We start from the raw sequence: 15,284 nt of genomic DNA on the forward strand, positions 1-15,284 counted from the left end.
GATTCCCAACTATGATTCCCCGCCTCTGATTCCCCAGCTCTGATTCCCTGCCTCTGATTCCCCGCGTTCTATTCCCTGCCTCTGATTCCCCGCCTGTGATTCCCCATCTCTGATTCACAACCTCTGATTCCCCACCACTGATTCCCCATATCTAATTCCCCGCCTCTGTTTGCCCGCCTCTGATTCCCCGCCTCTGTTTCCCCATATCTGATTCCCCGCCTCTGAATCCCCAACTCTGATTCCCTGCCTCTGAATCCCCAGCTTCATTCCTCGCCTTTGATTCCCCCCGTCTGATTCCGAGCCTCTGAATCCCCGTGTCTGATAACCTGCCTCTGATTCCCCACCTCTGATTCCCCATCTCTGATTCCGCACATCCGATTCCCTGCCTCTGATTCCCCGACTCTGATTCCCCACCTCTGATTCCCCAGCTCTGATTCCCCGCCTCTGATTCCCCAACTCTGATACCCCGCCTCTGATTCCCCAGCTCTGATTTCCCGCCTCTGATTCCCCGTGTTTGATCCCCTGCCTCTGATTCCCCGCCTCTGATTCCCCATCTCTGATTCACAGCCTTTGATTCGCCACCTCTGATTCCCCTTATCTGATTCCTCGCCACTGTTTCCCCGCCTCTGATTCCCCGCCTCTGATTCCCCATATCTCATTCCCCGCCACTGATTCGCCAGCTATGATTCCCCGCCTCTGATTCCCCGCGTCTGATTCCCTGCCTCTGATTCCCCGCCTCTGATTCCACATCTCTGATTCACCACCTCTGTTTCCCCGCGTCTGATTCCCCGCCTCTGATTCCCCATCTCTGATTCCCCATCTCTGATTCCCCAATTCTGATTCCCCGCCTCTGATTCCCCAGCTCTGATTCCTCGCCTCTGATTCCCTTCCTCTGATTCCCAACCACTCATTCCCCACCTCTGATTTCCCATATTGATTCCCTGCGTCTGATTCCCTGCCTCTGATTCCCCAACTCTGATTCCCCGCCTCTGATTCCCCAGCTCTGATTCCCCTCCTCTGATTCCCCGTGTTTGATTCCCTGCCTCTGATTCCCGGCCTCTGATTCCCCATCTCTGATTCACCGCCTTTGATTCGCCACCTCTGATTCCCCATATCTGATTCCCCGCCTCTGTTTCCCCGCCTCTGATTCCCGGACTCTGATTCCCCACCTCTGATTCCCGGCCTCTTATTCCCGGCATCTGATTCAGGCCTCTGATTCCCGGCCTCTGATTCCCTGCTTCTGATTCTGATTCCCTGCCTCTGATTCCCCATCTCTGATTCCGCACATCTGATTCCCTGCCTCTGATTCCCCACCTCTGATTCCCCATATCTGACTCCCCGCCTCTGTTTCCCCGCCTCTGATTCCCCACCTCTGTTTCCCAATATCTAAGTCCCCGCCTCTGATTCCCCAACTCTGATTCCCCACCTCTGTTTCCCCAGCTCTGATTCCCCGCCCCTGATTCCCCGCATCTGATTCCCTGCATCTGATTCCAAGCCTCTGATTCCCTGCCTCTGATTCCCAACCTCTGATTCACCACCTCTGATTCCCCATATCTGAATCCCCGCCTCTGTTTCCCCGCCTCTGATTCCCCACCTCTGTTTCCCCATATCTGATTCCCGGCCTCTGATTCCCCGCCTCTGATTCCCCGCCTCTGATTCCCTGCCTCTGATTCCCCATCTCCGATTCCGCACATCTGATTCCCTGCCTCTGATTCCCCGCCTCTGATTCCCCGCCTCTGATTCCCTGCCTCTGATTCCCAACCTCTGATTCCCCACCTCTGATTCCCCATATCTGATTCCCCGCCTCTGTTTCCCCGCCTCTGATTCCCCTCCTCTGATTCCCCAACTCTAATTCCCCGCCTCTGATTCCCCAGCTCTGATTCCCCGTGTTTGATTCCCTGCCTCTGATTCCCTGCCCTGATTCCCCATCTCTTTTTCACCGCCTTTGATTCGCCACCTCTGATTCCCCATATCTGATTCCCCGCCTCTGTTTCCCCGCCTCTGATTCCCTGCCTCTGATTCCCAACCTCTGATTCCACACCTCTGATTCCCCATATCTGATTCCCCGCCTCTGTTTCCCCGCCTCTGATTCCCTGCCCCAGTTTCCCCATATCTGATTCCCTGCCTCTGATTCCCCAACTCTGAATCCCCGCCTCTGATTCCCCAGCTCTGAATCCCCGCCTCTGATTTCCCGTGTTTGATTCCCTGCCTCTGATTCCCGGCCTCTGATTCCCCATCTCTGATTCACCGCCTTTGATTCGCCACCTCTGATTCCACATATCTGATTCCCCACCTCTGTTTCCCCGCCTCTGATTCCCCGCCTCTGATTCTGATTCCCTGCCTCTGATTCCCCATCTCTGATTCCGCACATCTGATTCCCTGCCTCTGATTCCCCACCTCTGATTCCCCATATCTGATATCCCGCCTCTGTTTCCCCGCCTCTGATTCCCCGCTTCTGATTCTGATTCCCTGCCTCTGATTCCCCATCTCTGATTCCGCACATCTGATTCCCTGCCTCTGATTCCCCACCTCTGATTCCCCATATCTGATATCCCGCCTCTGTTTCCCCGCCTCTGATTCCCCGCCTCTGTTTCCCCATATCTAATTCCCAACCTCTGATGCCCCAACTCTGATTCCCTGCAACTGATTCCCCGCGTTCTATTCCCTGCCTCTGATTGGCCAGTGATTCCCCATCTCTGATTCACCACCTCTGATTCCCCACCTCTGATTCCCCATATCTAATTCCCCGCCTCTGTTTGCCCGCCTCTGATTCCCCGCCTCTGTTTCCCCATATCTGATTCCCCGCCTCTGAATCCCCAACTCTGATTCCCTGCCTCTGATTCCCCAGCTCTGATTCCCCGCCTTTGATTCCCCCGTCTGATTCCCAGCCTCTGAAACCCCGTGTCTGATTTCTTGCCTCTGATTCCCCGCCTCTGATTCCCCATCTCTGATTCACAGCCTCTGATTCCCCACCTCTGATTCGCCATCTCTGATTCCGCACATCTGATTCCCCGACTCTGATCCCCACCTCTGATTCCCCAGCTCTGATTCCCCGCCTCTGATTCCCCAACTCTGATTCCCCGCCTCTGATTCCCCAGCTCTGATTCCCCGCCTCTGATTCCCCGTGTTTGATTCCCTGCCTCTGATTCCCCGCCTCTGATTCCCCATCTCTGATTCACCGCCTTTGATTCGCCACCTCTGATTCCCCATATCTGATTCCTCGCCTCTGTTTCCCCGCCTCTGATTCCCCGCCTCTGATTCCCCATATCTCATTCCCCGCCTCTGATTCCCCATCTCTGATTCCCGGACTCTGATTCCCCACCTCTGATTCCCGGCCTCTTATTCCCGGCATCTGATTCCGGCCTCTGATTCCCGGTCTCTGATTCCCTGCTTCTGATTCCCCATCTCTGATTCCGCAAATCTAATTCCCTGCCTCTGATTCCCCGCCTCTGATTCCCCGCCTCTGTTTCCCCATATCTAAGTCCCGGCCTCTGATTGCCCAACTTTGATTCCCCACCTCTGATTCCCCAGCTCTGATTCCCCGCCTCTGATTCCCCGCATCTGATTCCATGCATCTGATTCCCAGCCTCTGATTCCCAGCCTCTCATTCCCAACCTCTGATTCACAACCTCTGATTCCCCATATCTGATTCCTCGCCTCAGTTTCCCCGCCTCTGATTCCCCGCCTCTGATTCCCCATATCTGAATCCCCGCCTCTGTTTCCCCGTCTCTGATTCCCCGCCTCTGTTTCCCCATATCTAAGTCCCCGCCTCTGATTCCCCAACTTTGATTCCCCACCTCTGATTCCCCAGCTCTGATTCCCCGCCTCTGATTCCCCACATCTGATTCCCCATACCTGATTCCCAGCCTCTGTTTCCCCGCCTCTGATTCCCCGCTTCTGTTTCCCCATATCTGATTCCCGGCCTCTGATTCCCCGCCTCTGATTCCCCGCCTCTGATTCCCTGCCTCTGATTCCCCATCTCCGATTCCGCACATCTGATTCCCTGCCTCTCATTCCCCGCCTCTGATTCCCCGCCTCTGATTCCCTGCCTCTGATTCCCAACCTCTGATTCCCCACCTCTGATTCCCCGTGTTTGATTCCCCGCCTCTGTTTCCCCGCCTCTGATTCCCCGCCTCTGATTCCCCAACTCTAATTCCCCGCCTCTGATTCCCCATATCTGATTCCCCGCCTCTGTTTCCCCGCCTCTGATTCCCCGCCCCTGTTTCCCCATATCTGATTCCCTGCCTCTGATTCCCCAACTTTGATTCCCAGACTCTGATTCCCCAGCTCTGATTCCCCACCTCTGATTCCCCGCATCTGATTCCCTGCATCTGATTCCAAGCCTCTGATCCCCTGCCTCTGATTCCCAACCTCTGCTTCCCCACCTCTGATTCCCCATATCTGATTCCCAGCCTCTGTTTCCCCGCCTCTGATTCCCCGCCTCTGTTTCCCCATATCTGATTCCCGGCCTCTGATTCCCCGCCTCTGAGTCCCTGCCTCTGATTCCCCATCACCGATTCCGCACATCTGATTCCCTGCCTCTGATTCCCCGCCTCTGATTCCCCGCCGCTGATTCCCTGCCTCTGATTCCCTGCCTCTGATTCCCCACCTCTGATTCCCCATATCTGATATCCCGCCTCTGTTTCCCCGCCTCTGATTCCCCGCCTCTGTTTCCCCATATCTAATTCCCAACCTCTGATGCCCCAACTCTGATTCCCTGCAACTGATTCCCCGCGTTCTATTCCCTGCCTCTGATTGGCCAGTGATTCCCCATCTCTGATTCACCACCTCTGATTCCCCACCTCTGATTCCCCATATCTAATTCCCCGCCTCTGTTTGCCCGCCTCTGATTCCCCGCCTCTGTTTCCCCATATCTGATTCCCCGCCTCTGAATCCCCAACTCTGATTCCCTGCCTCTGATTCCCCAGCTCTGATTCCCCGCCTTTGATTCCCCCGTCTGATTCCCAGCCTCTGAAACCCCGTGTCTGATTTCTTGCCTCTGATTCCCCGCCTCTGATTCCCCATCTCTGATTCACAGCCTCTGATTCCCCACCTCTGATTCGCCATCTCTGATTCCGCACATCTGATTCCCCGACTCTGATCCCCACCTCTGATTCCCCAGCTCTGATTCCCCGCCTCTGATTCCCCAACTCTGATTCCCCGCCTCTGATTCCCCAGCTCTGATTCCCCGCCTCTGATTCCCCGTGTTTGATTCCCTGCCTCTGATTCCCCGCCTCTGATTCCCCATCTCTGATTCACCGCCTTTGATTCGCCACCTCTGATTCCCCATATCTGATTCCTCGCCTCTGTTTCCCCGCCTCTGATTCCCCGCCTCTGATTCCCCATATCTCATTCCCCGCCTCTGATTCCCCATCTCTGATTCCCGGACTCTGATTCCCCACCTCTGATTCCCGGCCTCTTATTCCCGGCATCTGATTCCGGCCTCTGATTCCCGGTCTCTGATTCCCTGCTTCTGATTCCCCATCTCTGATTCCGCAAATCTAATTCCCTGCCTCTGATTCCCCGCCTCTGATTCCCCGCCTCTGTTTCCCCATATCTAAGTCCCGGCCTCTGATTGCCCAACTTTGATTCCCCACCTCTGATTCCCCAGCTCTGATTCCCCGCCTCTGATTCCCCGCATCTGATTCCATGCATCTGATTCCCAGCCTCTGATTCCCAGCCTCTCATTCCCAACCTCTGATTCACAACCTCTGATTCCCCATATCTGATTCCTCGCCTCAGTTTCCCCGCCTCTGATTCCCCGCCTCTGATTCCCCATATCTGAATCCCCGCCTCTGTTTCCCCGTCTCTGATTCCCCGCCTCTGTTTCCCCATATCTAAGTCCCCGCCTCTGATTCCCCAACTTTGATTCCCCACCTCTGATTCCCCAGCTCTGATTCCCCGCCTCTGATTCCCCACATCTGATTCCCCATACCTGATTCCCAGCCTCTGTTTCCCCGCCTCTGATTCCCCGCTTCTGTTTCCCCATATCTGATTCCCGGCCTCTGATTCCCCGCCTCTGATTCCCCGCCTCTGATTCCCTGCCTCTGATTCCCCATCTCCGATTCCGCACATCTGATTCCCTGCCTCTCATTCCCCGCCTCTGATTCCCCGCCTCTGATTCCCTGCCTCTGATTCCCAACCTCTGATTCCCCACCTCTGATTCCCCGTGTTTGATTCCCCGCCTCTGTTTCCCCGCCTCTGATTCCCCGCCTCTGATTCCCCAACTCTAATTCCCCGCCTCTGATTCCCCATATCTGATTCCCCGCCTCTGTTTCCCCGCCTCTGATTCCCCGCCCCTGTTTCCCCATATCTGATTCCCTGCCTCTGATTCCCCAACTTTGATTCCCAGACTCTGATTCCCCAGCTCTGATTCCCCACCTCTGATTCCCCGCATCTGATTCCCTGCATCTGATTCCAAGCCTCTGATCCCCTGCCTCTGATTCCCAACCTCTGCTTCCCCACCTCTGATTCCCCATATCTGATTCCCAGCCTCTGTTTCCCCGCCTCTGATTCCCCGCCTCTGTTTCCCCATATCTGATTCCCGGCCTCTGATTCCCCGCCTCTGAGTCCCTGCCTCTGATTCCCCATCACCGATTCCGCACATCTGATTCCCTGCCTCTGATTCCCCGCCTCTGATTCCCCGCCGCTGATTCCCTGCCTCTGATTTCCAACCTCTGATTCCCCACCTCTGATTCCCCGTGTTTGATTCCCCGCCTCTGTCTCCCCACCACTGATTCCCCGCCTCTGATTCCCCAACTCTAATTCCCCGCCTCCGATTCCCCATATCTGATTCCCCGCCTCTGTTTCCCCGCCTCTGATTCCCCTCCCCTGTTTCCCCATATCTGATTCCCTGACTCTGATTCCCCAACTTTGATTCCCAGCCTCTGATTCCCCAGCTCTGATTCCCCGCCTCTGATTCCCCGTGTTTGATTCCCTGCCTCTGATTCCCCGCCTCTGATTCCCCATCTCTGATTCACCGCCTTTGATTCGCCACCTCTGATTCCCCATATCTGATTCCCCACCTCTGTTTCCCCGCCTCTGATTCCCCGCCTCTGATTCTCCATATCTCATTCCCCGCCTCTGACTCCCCATCTCTGATTCCCGGACTCTGATTCCCCACCTCTGATTCCCGGCCTCTTATTCCCAGCATCTGATTCCAGGCCTCTGATTCCCGGTCTCTGATTCTGATTCCCTGCCTCTGATTCACCATCTCTGATTCCGCACATCTGATTACCTGCCTCTGATTCCCCACGTCTGATTCCCCAAATCTGATTCCCCTCCTCTGTTTCCACGCCTCTGATTCCCCGCCTCTGTTTCCCCATATCTAATTCCTCACCTCTGATGCCCCAACTCTGAATCCCCGCCTCTGATTCCACAGCTCTGATTCCCCGCCTCTGATTCCCCGCATCTGATTCCCCATATCTGATTCCCCGCCTCTTTTTCCCCGCCCCTGATTCCCCGCCTATGTTTCCCCATATCTGATTATCCGCCTCTGATTCCCAACTATGATTCCCCGCCTCTGAATCCCCGCGTCTGATTCCCTGCCTCTGCTTCCCCGCCTCTGATTCCCCAACTCTGATTCCCCGCCTCTGATTCCCCAGCTCTGATTCCCCGCCTCTGATTCCCCGTGTTTGATTCCCTGCCTCTGATTCCCGGCCTCTGATTCCGCATCTCTGATTCACCGCCTTTGATTCGCCACCTCTGATTCCCCATATCTGATTCCCCGCATCTGTTTCCCCGCCTCTGATTCCCCGCCTCTGATTCCCCATATCTCATTCCCCGCCTCTGAATCCCCATCTCTGATTCCCCGACTCTGAATCCCCACCTCTGATTCCCGGCCTCTTATTCCCGGCATCTGATTCCGGCCTCTGATTCCCGGCCTCTGATTCCCTGCTTCTGATTCTGATTCCCTGCCTCTGATTCCCCATCTCTGATTCCGCACATCTGATTCCCTGCCTCTGATTCCCCACCTCTGATTCCCCATATCTGACTCCCCGCCTCTGTTTCCCCGCCTCTGATTCCCCGCCTCTTTTTCCCAATATCTAAGTCCCCTCCTCTGATTCCCCAAGTCTGATTCCCCACCTCTGATTCCCCAGCTCTCATTCCCCGCCTCTTATTCCCCGCATCTGATTCCCTGCATCTGATTCCAAGCCTCTGATTCCCTGCCTCTGATTCCCAACCTCTGATTCCCCACCTCTGATTCTCCATATCTGATTCCCCGCCTCTGTTTCCCCGCCTCTGATTCCCCGCCTCTGTTACCCCATATCTGATTCCCGGCCTCTTATTCCCAGCCTCTGATTCCCCACCTCTGATTCCCTACCTCTGATTCCCCATCTCCGATTCCGCACATCTGATTCCCTGCCTCTGATTCCCCACCTCTGATTCCCTGCCTCTGATTCCGAACCTCTGATTCCCCACCTCTGATTCCCCATATCTGATTCCCCGCCTCTGTTTCCCCGCCTCTGATTCCCCTCCTCTGATTCCACAACTCTAATTCCCCGCCTCTGATTCCCCAGCTCTGATTACCCGTGTTTGATTCCCTGCCTCTGATTCCCTGCCCTGATTCCCCATCTCTGTTTCACCGCCTTTGATTCGCCACCTCTGATTCCCCATATCTGATTCCCCGCCTCTGTTTCGCCGCCTCTGATTCGCTGCCTCTTATTCCCAACCTCTTATTCCACACCTCTGATTCCCCATATCTGATTCCCCGCCTCTGTTTCCCCGCCTCTGATTCCCTGCCCTTGTTTCCCCATATCTGATTCCCTGCCTCTGATTCCCTAACTCTGATTGCCCGCCTCTGATTCCCCAGCTCTGATTCCCCGCCCCTGATTTCCCGTGTTTGATTCCCTGCCTCTGATTCCCCGCCTCTGATTCCCCATCTCTGATTCACCGCCTTTGATTCGCCACCTCTGATTCCACATATCTGATTCCCCACCTCTGTTTCCCCGCCTCTGATTCCCCGCCTCTGATTCTCCATATCTCATTTTCCGCCTCTGAATCCCCATCTCTGATTCCCGGACTCTGATACCCCACCTCTGATTCCCGGCCTCTTATTCCCAGCATCTGATTCCCGGCCTCTGATTCCCGGCCTCTGATTCCCCGCTTCTGATTCTGATTCGCTGCCTCTGATTCCCCATCTCTGATTCCGCACATCTGATTCCCTGCCTCTGATTCCCCACCTCTGATTCCCCATATCTGATTTCCCGCCTCTGTTTCCCCGCCTCTGATTCCCCGCCTCTGTTTCCCCATATCTAATTCCCAACCTCTGATGCCCCAACTCTGATTCCCTGCCTCTGATTCCCCGCGTTGTATTCCCTGCCTCTGATTCCCCGCCTGTGATTCCCCATCTCTGATTCACCACCTCTGATTCCCCACCTCTGATTCCACAGCTCTGATTCCCCGCATCCGATTCCCCATATCTGATTCCCCGCCTCTGTTTCCCCGCCCCTGATTCCCCGCCTCTGTTTCCCCATATCTGATTATCCGCCTCTGATTCCCAACTATGATTCCCCGCCTCTGAATCCCCGCGTCTGATTCCCTGCCTCGGCTTCCCCGCCTCTGATTCCCCAACTCTGATTCCCCGCCTCTGATACCCCAGCTCTGATTCCCCGCCTCTGGTTCCCCGTGTTTGATTCCCTGCCTCTGATTCCCGGCCTCTGATTCCGCATCTCTGATTCACCGCCTTTGATTCGCCACCTCTGATTCCCCATATCTGATTCCCCGCATCTGTTTCCCCGCCTCTGATTCCCCGCCTCTGATTCCCCATATCTCATTCCCCGCCTCTGAATCCCCATCTCTGATTCCCGGACTCTGATTCCCCACCTCTGATTCCCGGCCTCTTATTCCCGGCATCTAATTCCGGCCTCTGATTCCCGGCCTCTGATTCCCTGCTTCTGATTCTGATTCCCTGCCTCTGATTCCCCATCTCTGATTCCGCACATCTGATTCCCTGCCTCTGATTCCCCACCTCTGATTCCCCATATCTGACTCCCCGCCTCTGTTTCCCCGCCTCTGATTCCCCGCCTCTTTTTCCCAATATCTAAGTCCCCTCCTCTGATTCCCCAAGTCTGATTCCCCACCTCTGATTCCCCAGCTCTGATTCCCCGCCTCTGATTCCCCGCATCCGATTCACTGCATCTGATTCCAAGCCTCTGATTCCCTGCCTCTGATTCCCAACCTCTGATTCCCCACCTCTGATTCTCCATATCTGATTCCCCGCCTCTGTTTCCCCGCCTCTGATTCCCCACCTCTGTTTCCCCATATCTGATTCCCGGCCTCTTATTCCCAGCCTCTGATTCCCCACCTCTGATTCCCTACCTCTGATTCCCCATCTCCGATTCCGCACATCTGATTCCCTGCCTCTGATTCCCCACCTCTGATTCCCTGCCTCTGATTCCGAACCTCTGATTCCCCACCTCTGATTCCCCATATCTGATTCCCCGCCTCTGTTTCCCCGCCTCTGATTCCCCTCCTCTGATTCTACAACTCTAATTCCCCGCCTCTGATTCCCCAGCTCTGATTCCCCGTGTTTGATTCCCTGCCTCTGATTCCCTGCCCTGATTCCCCATCTCTGTTTCACCGCCTTTGATTCGCCACCTCTGATTCCCCATATCTGATTCCCCGCCTCTGTTTCGCCGCCTCTGATTCGCTGCCTCTGATTCCCAACCTCTTATTCCACACCTCTGATTCCCCATATCTGATTCCCCGCCTCTGTTTCCCCGCCTCTGATTCCCTGCCCTTGTTTCCCCATATCTGATTCCCTGCCTCTGATTCCCTAACTCTGATTCCCCGCCTCTGATTCCCCAGCTCTGATTCCCCGCCCCTGATATCCCGTGTTTGATTCCCTGCCTCTGATTCCCCGCCTCTGATTCCCCATCTCTGATTCACCGCCTTTGATTCGCCACCTCTGATTCCACATATCTGATTCCCCACCTCTGTTTCCCCGCCTCTGATTCCCCGCCTCTGATTCTCCATATCTCATTTTCCGCCTCTGAATCCCCATCTCTGATTCCCGGACTCTGATTCCCCACCTCTGATTCCCGGCCTCTTATTCCCAGCATCTGATTCCCGGCCTCTGATTCCCGGCCTCTGACTCCCCGCTTCTGATTCTGATTCCCTGCCTCTGATTCCCCATCTCTGATTCCGCACATCTGATTACCTGCCTCTGATTCCCCACGTCTGATTCCCCATATCTGATTCCCCGCCTCTGTTTCCCCATATCTAATTCCCCACCTCTGATGCCCCAACTCTGATTCCCCGCCTCTGATTCCACAGCTCTGATTCCCCGCCTCTGATTCCCCGCATCCGATTCCCCATATCTGATTCCCCGCCTCTGTTTCCCCGCCCCTGATTCCCCGCCTCTGTTTCCCCATATCTGATTATCCGCCTCTGATTCCCAACTATGATTCCCCGCCTCTGAATCCCCGCGTCTGATTCCCTGCCTCTGCTTCCCCGCCTCTGATTCCCCAACTCTGATTCCCCGCCTCTGATTCCCCAGCTCTGATTCCCCGCCTCTGATTCCCCGTGTTTGATTCCCTGCCTCTGATTGCCGGCCTCTGATTCCGCATCTCTGATTCACCGCCTTTGATTCGCCACCTCTGATTCCCCATATCTGATTCCCCGCATCTGTTTCCCCGCCTCTGATTCCCCGCCTCTGATTCCCCGCCTCTGATTCCCCATATCTCATTCCCCGCCTCTGAATCCCCATCTCTGATTCCCGGCCTCTTATTCCCGGCATCTGATTCCGGCCTCTGATTCCCGGCCTCTGAATCCCTGCTTCTGATTCTGATTCCCTGCCTCTGATTCCCCATCTCTGATTCCGCACATCTGATTCCCTGCCTCTGATTCCCCACCTCTGATTCCCCATATCTGATTCCCCGCCTCTGTTTCCCCGCCTCTGATTTCCCGCCTCTGTTTCCCAATATCTAAGTCCCCGCATCTGATTCCCCAACTCTGATTCCCCACCTCTGATTCCCCAGCTCTGATTCCCCGCCTCTGATTCCCCGCATCTGATTCCCTGCATCTGATTCCAAGCCTCTGATTCCCTGCCTCTGATTCCCAACCTCTGATTCCCCACCTCTGATTCCCCATATCTGATTCCCCGCCTCTGTTTCCCCGCCTCTGATTCCCCACCTCTGTTTCCCCATATCTGATTCCCGGCCTCTTATTCCCCGCCTCTGATTCCCCACCTCTGATTCCCTACCTCTGATTCCCCATCTCCGATTCCGCACATCTGATTCCCTGCCTCTGATTCCCCGCCTCTGATTCCCTGCCTCTGATTCCGAACCTCTGATTCCCCACCTCTGATTCCCCATATCTGATTCCCCGCCTCTGTTTCCCCGCCTCTGATTCCCCTCCTCTGATTCCCCAACTCTAATTCCCCGCCTCTGATTCCCCAGCTCTGATTCCCCGTGTTTGATTCCCTGCCTCTGATTTCCTGCCCTGATTCCCCATCTCTGTTTCACCGCCTTTGATTCGCCACCTCTGATTCCCCATATCTGATTCCCCGCCTCTGTTTCGCCGCCTCTGATTCCCTGCCTCTGATTCCCAACCTCTGATTCCACACCTCTGATTCCCCATATCTGATTCCCCGCCTCTGTTTCCCCGCCTCTGATTCCCTGCCCTTGTTTCCCCATATCTGATTCCCTGCCTCTGATTCCCCAACTCTGATTCCCCGCCTCTGATTCCCCAGCTCTGATTCCCCGCCCCTGATTTCCCGTGTTTGATTCCCTGCCTCTGATTCCCCGCCTCTGATTCCCCATCTCTGATTCACCGCCTTTGATTCGCCACCTCTGATTCCACATATCTGATTCCCCACCTCTGTTTCCCCGCCTCTGATTCCCCGCCTCTGATTCTACATATCTCATTTTCCGCCTCTGAATCCCCATCTCTGATTCCCGGACTCTGATTCCCCACCTCTGATTCCCGGCCTCTTATTCCCAGCATCTGATTCCCGGCCTCTGATTCCCGGCCTCTGATTCCCCGCTTCTGATTCTGATTCGCTGCCTCTGATTCCCCATCTCTGATTCCGCACATCTGATTCCCTGCCTCTGATTCCCCACCTCTGATTCCCCATATCTGATTTCCCGCCTCTGTTTCCCCGCCTCTGATTCCCCGCCTCTGTTTCCCCATATCTAATTCCCAACCTCTGATGCCCCAACTCTGATTCCCTGCCTCTGATTCCCCGCGTTCTATTCCCTGCCTCTGATTCCCCGCCTGTGATTCCCCATCTCTGATTCACCACCTCTGATTCCCCACCTCTGATTCCCCATATCTAATTCCCCGCCTCTGTTTGCCCGCCTCTGATTCCCCGCCTCTGTTTCCCCATATCTGATTCCCCGCCTCTGAATCCCCAACTCTGATTCCCTGCCTCTGATTCCCCAGCTCTGATTCCCCGCCTTTGATTCCCCCCGTCTGATTCCCAGCCTCTGAATCCCCGTGTCTGATTTCCTGCCTCTGATTCCCCGCCTCTGATTCCCCATCTCTGATTCACAGCCTCTGATTCCCCACCTCTGATTCCCCATCTCGGATTCCGCACATCTGATTCCCTGCCTCTGATTCCCTGACTCTGATCCCCACCTCTGATTCCCAAGCTCTGATTCCCCGCCTCTGATTCCCCAACTCTGATTCCCCGCCTCTGATTCCCCAGCTCTCATTCCCCGCCTCTGATTCCCCGTGTTTGATTCCCTGCCTCTGATTCCCCGCCTCTGATTCCCCATCTCTGATTCACCGCCTTTGATTCGCCACCTCTGATTCCCCATATCTGATTCCTCGCCTCTGTTTCCCCGCCTCTGATTCCCCGCCTCTGATTCCCCATATCTCATTCCCCGCCTCTGATTCCCCATCTCTGATTCCCGGACTCTGATTCCCCACCTCTGATTCCCAGCCTCTTATTCCCGGCATCTGATTCCGGCCTCTGATTCCCGGCCTCTGATTCCCTGCTTCTGATTCTGATTCCCTGCCTTTGATTCCCCATCTCTGATTCCGAACATCTGATTCCCTGCTTCTGATTCCCCATCTCTGATTCCCCATATCTGATTCCCCGCCTCTGTTTCCCCGCCTCTGATTCCCCGCCTCTGTTTCCCAATATCTAAGTCCCCGCCTCTGATTCCCCAACTCTGATTCCCCACCTCTGATTCCCCAGCTCTGATTCCCCGCCCCTGATTCCCTGCATCTGATTCCCTGCATCTGATTCCAAGCCTCTGATTCCCTGCCTCTGATTCACAACCTCTGATTCCCCACCTCTGATTCCCCATATCTGATTCCCAGCCTCTGATTCCCTGCCTCTGATTCACAACCTCTGATTCCCCACCTCTGATTCCCCATATCTGATTCCCAGCCTCTGTTTCCCTGCCTCTGATTCCCCATCTCCGATTCCGCACATCTGATTCCCTGCCTCTGATTCCCCGCCTCTGATTCCCCGCCTCTGATTCCCTGCCTCTGATTCCCAACCTCTGATTCCCCACCTCTGATTCCCCGTGTTTGATTCCCCGCCTCTGTTTCCCCGCCTCTGATTCCCCGCCTCCGATTCCCCAACTCTAATTCCCCGCCTCTGATTCCCCATATCTGATTCCCTACCTCTGATTCCCCATCTCCGATTCCGCACATCTGATTCCCTGCCTCTGATTCCCCGCCTCTGATTCCCTGCCTCTGATTCCCTGACTCTGATCCCCCACCTCTGATTCCCCATATCTGATTCCCCGCCTCTGTTTCCCCAACTCTGATTCCCCGCCTCTGATTCCCCAGCTCTGATTCCCCGCCTCTGATTCCCCGTGTTTGATTCCCTGCCTCTGATTCCCCGCCTCTGATTCCCCATCTCTGATTCACCGCCTTTGATTCGCCACCTCTGATTCCCCATATCTGATTCCTCGCCTCTGTTTCCCCGCCTCTGATTCCCCGCCTCTGATTCCCCATATTTCATTCCCCGCCTCTGATTCCCCATCTCTGATTCCCGGACTCTGATTCCCCACCTCTGATTCCCAGCCTCTTATTCCCGGCATCTGATTCCGGCCTCTGATTCCCGGCCTCTGATTCCCTGCTTCTGATTCTGATTCCCTGCCTTTGATTCCCCATCTCTGATTCCGAACATCTGATTCCCTGCCTCTGATTCCCCATCTCTGATTCCCCATATCTGATTCCCCGCCTCTGTTTCCCCGCCTCTGATTCCCCGCCTCTGTTTCCCAATATCTAAGTCCCCGCCTCTGATTCCCCAACTCTGATTCCCCACCTCTGATTCCCCAGCTCTGATTCCCCGCCTCTGATTCCCTGCATCTGATTCCCTG

This window comes from Narcine bancroftii, unplaced genomic scaffold (genome assembly GCF_036971445.1).
Source record: "Narcine bancroftii isolate sNarBan1 unplaced genomic scaffold, sNarBan1.hap1 Scaffold_160, whole genome shotgun sequence".
Classification (NCBI taxonomy): Eukaryota; Metazoa; Chordata; class Chondrichthyes; order Torpediniformes; family Narcinidae; genus Narcine; species Narcine bancroftii.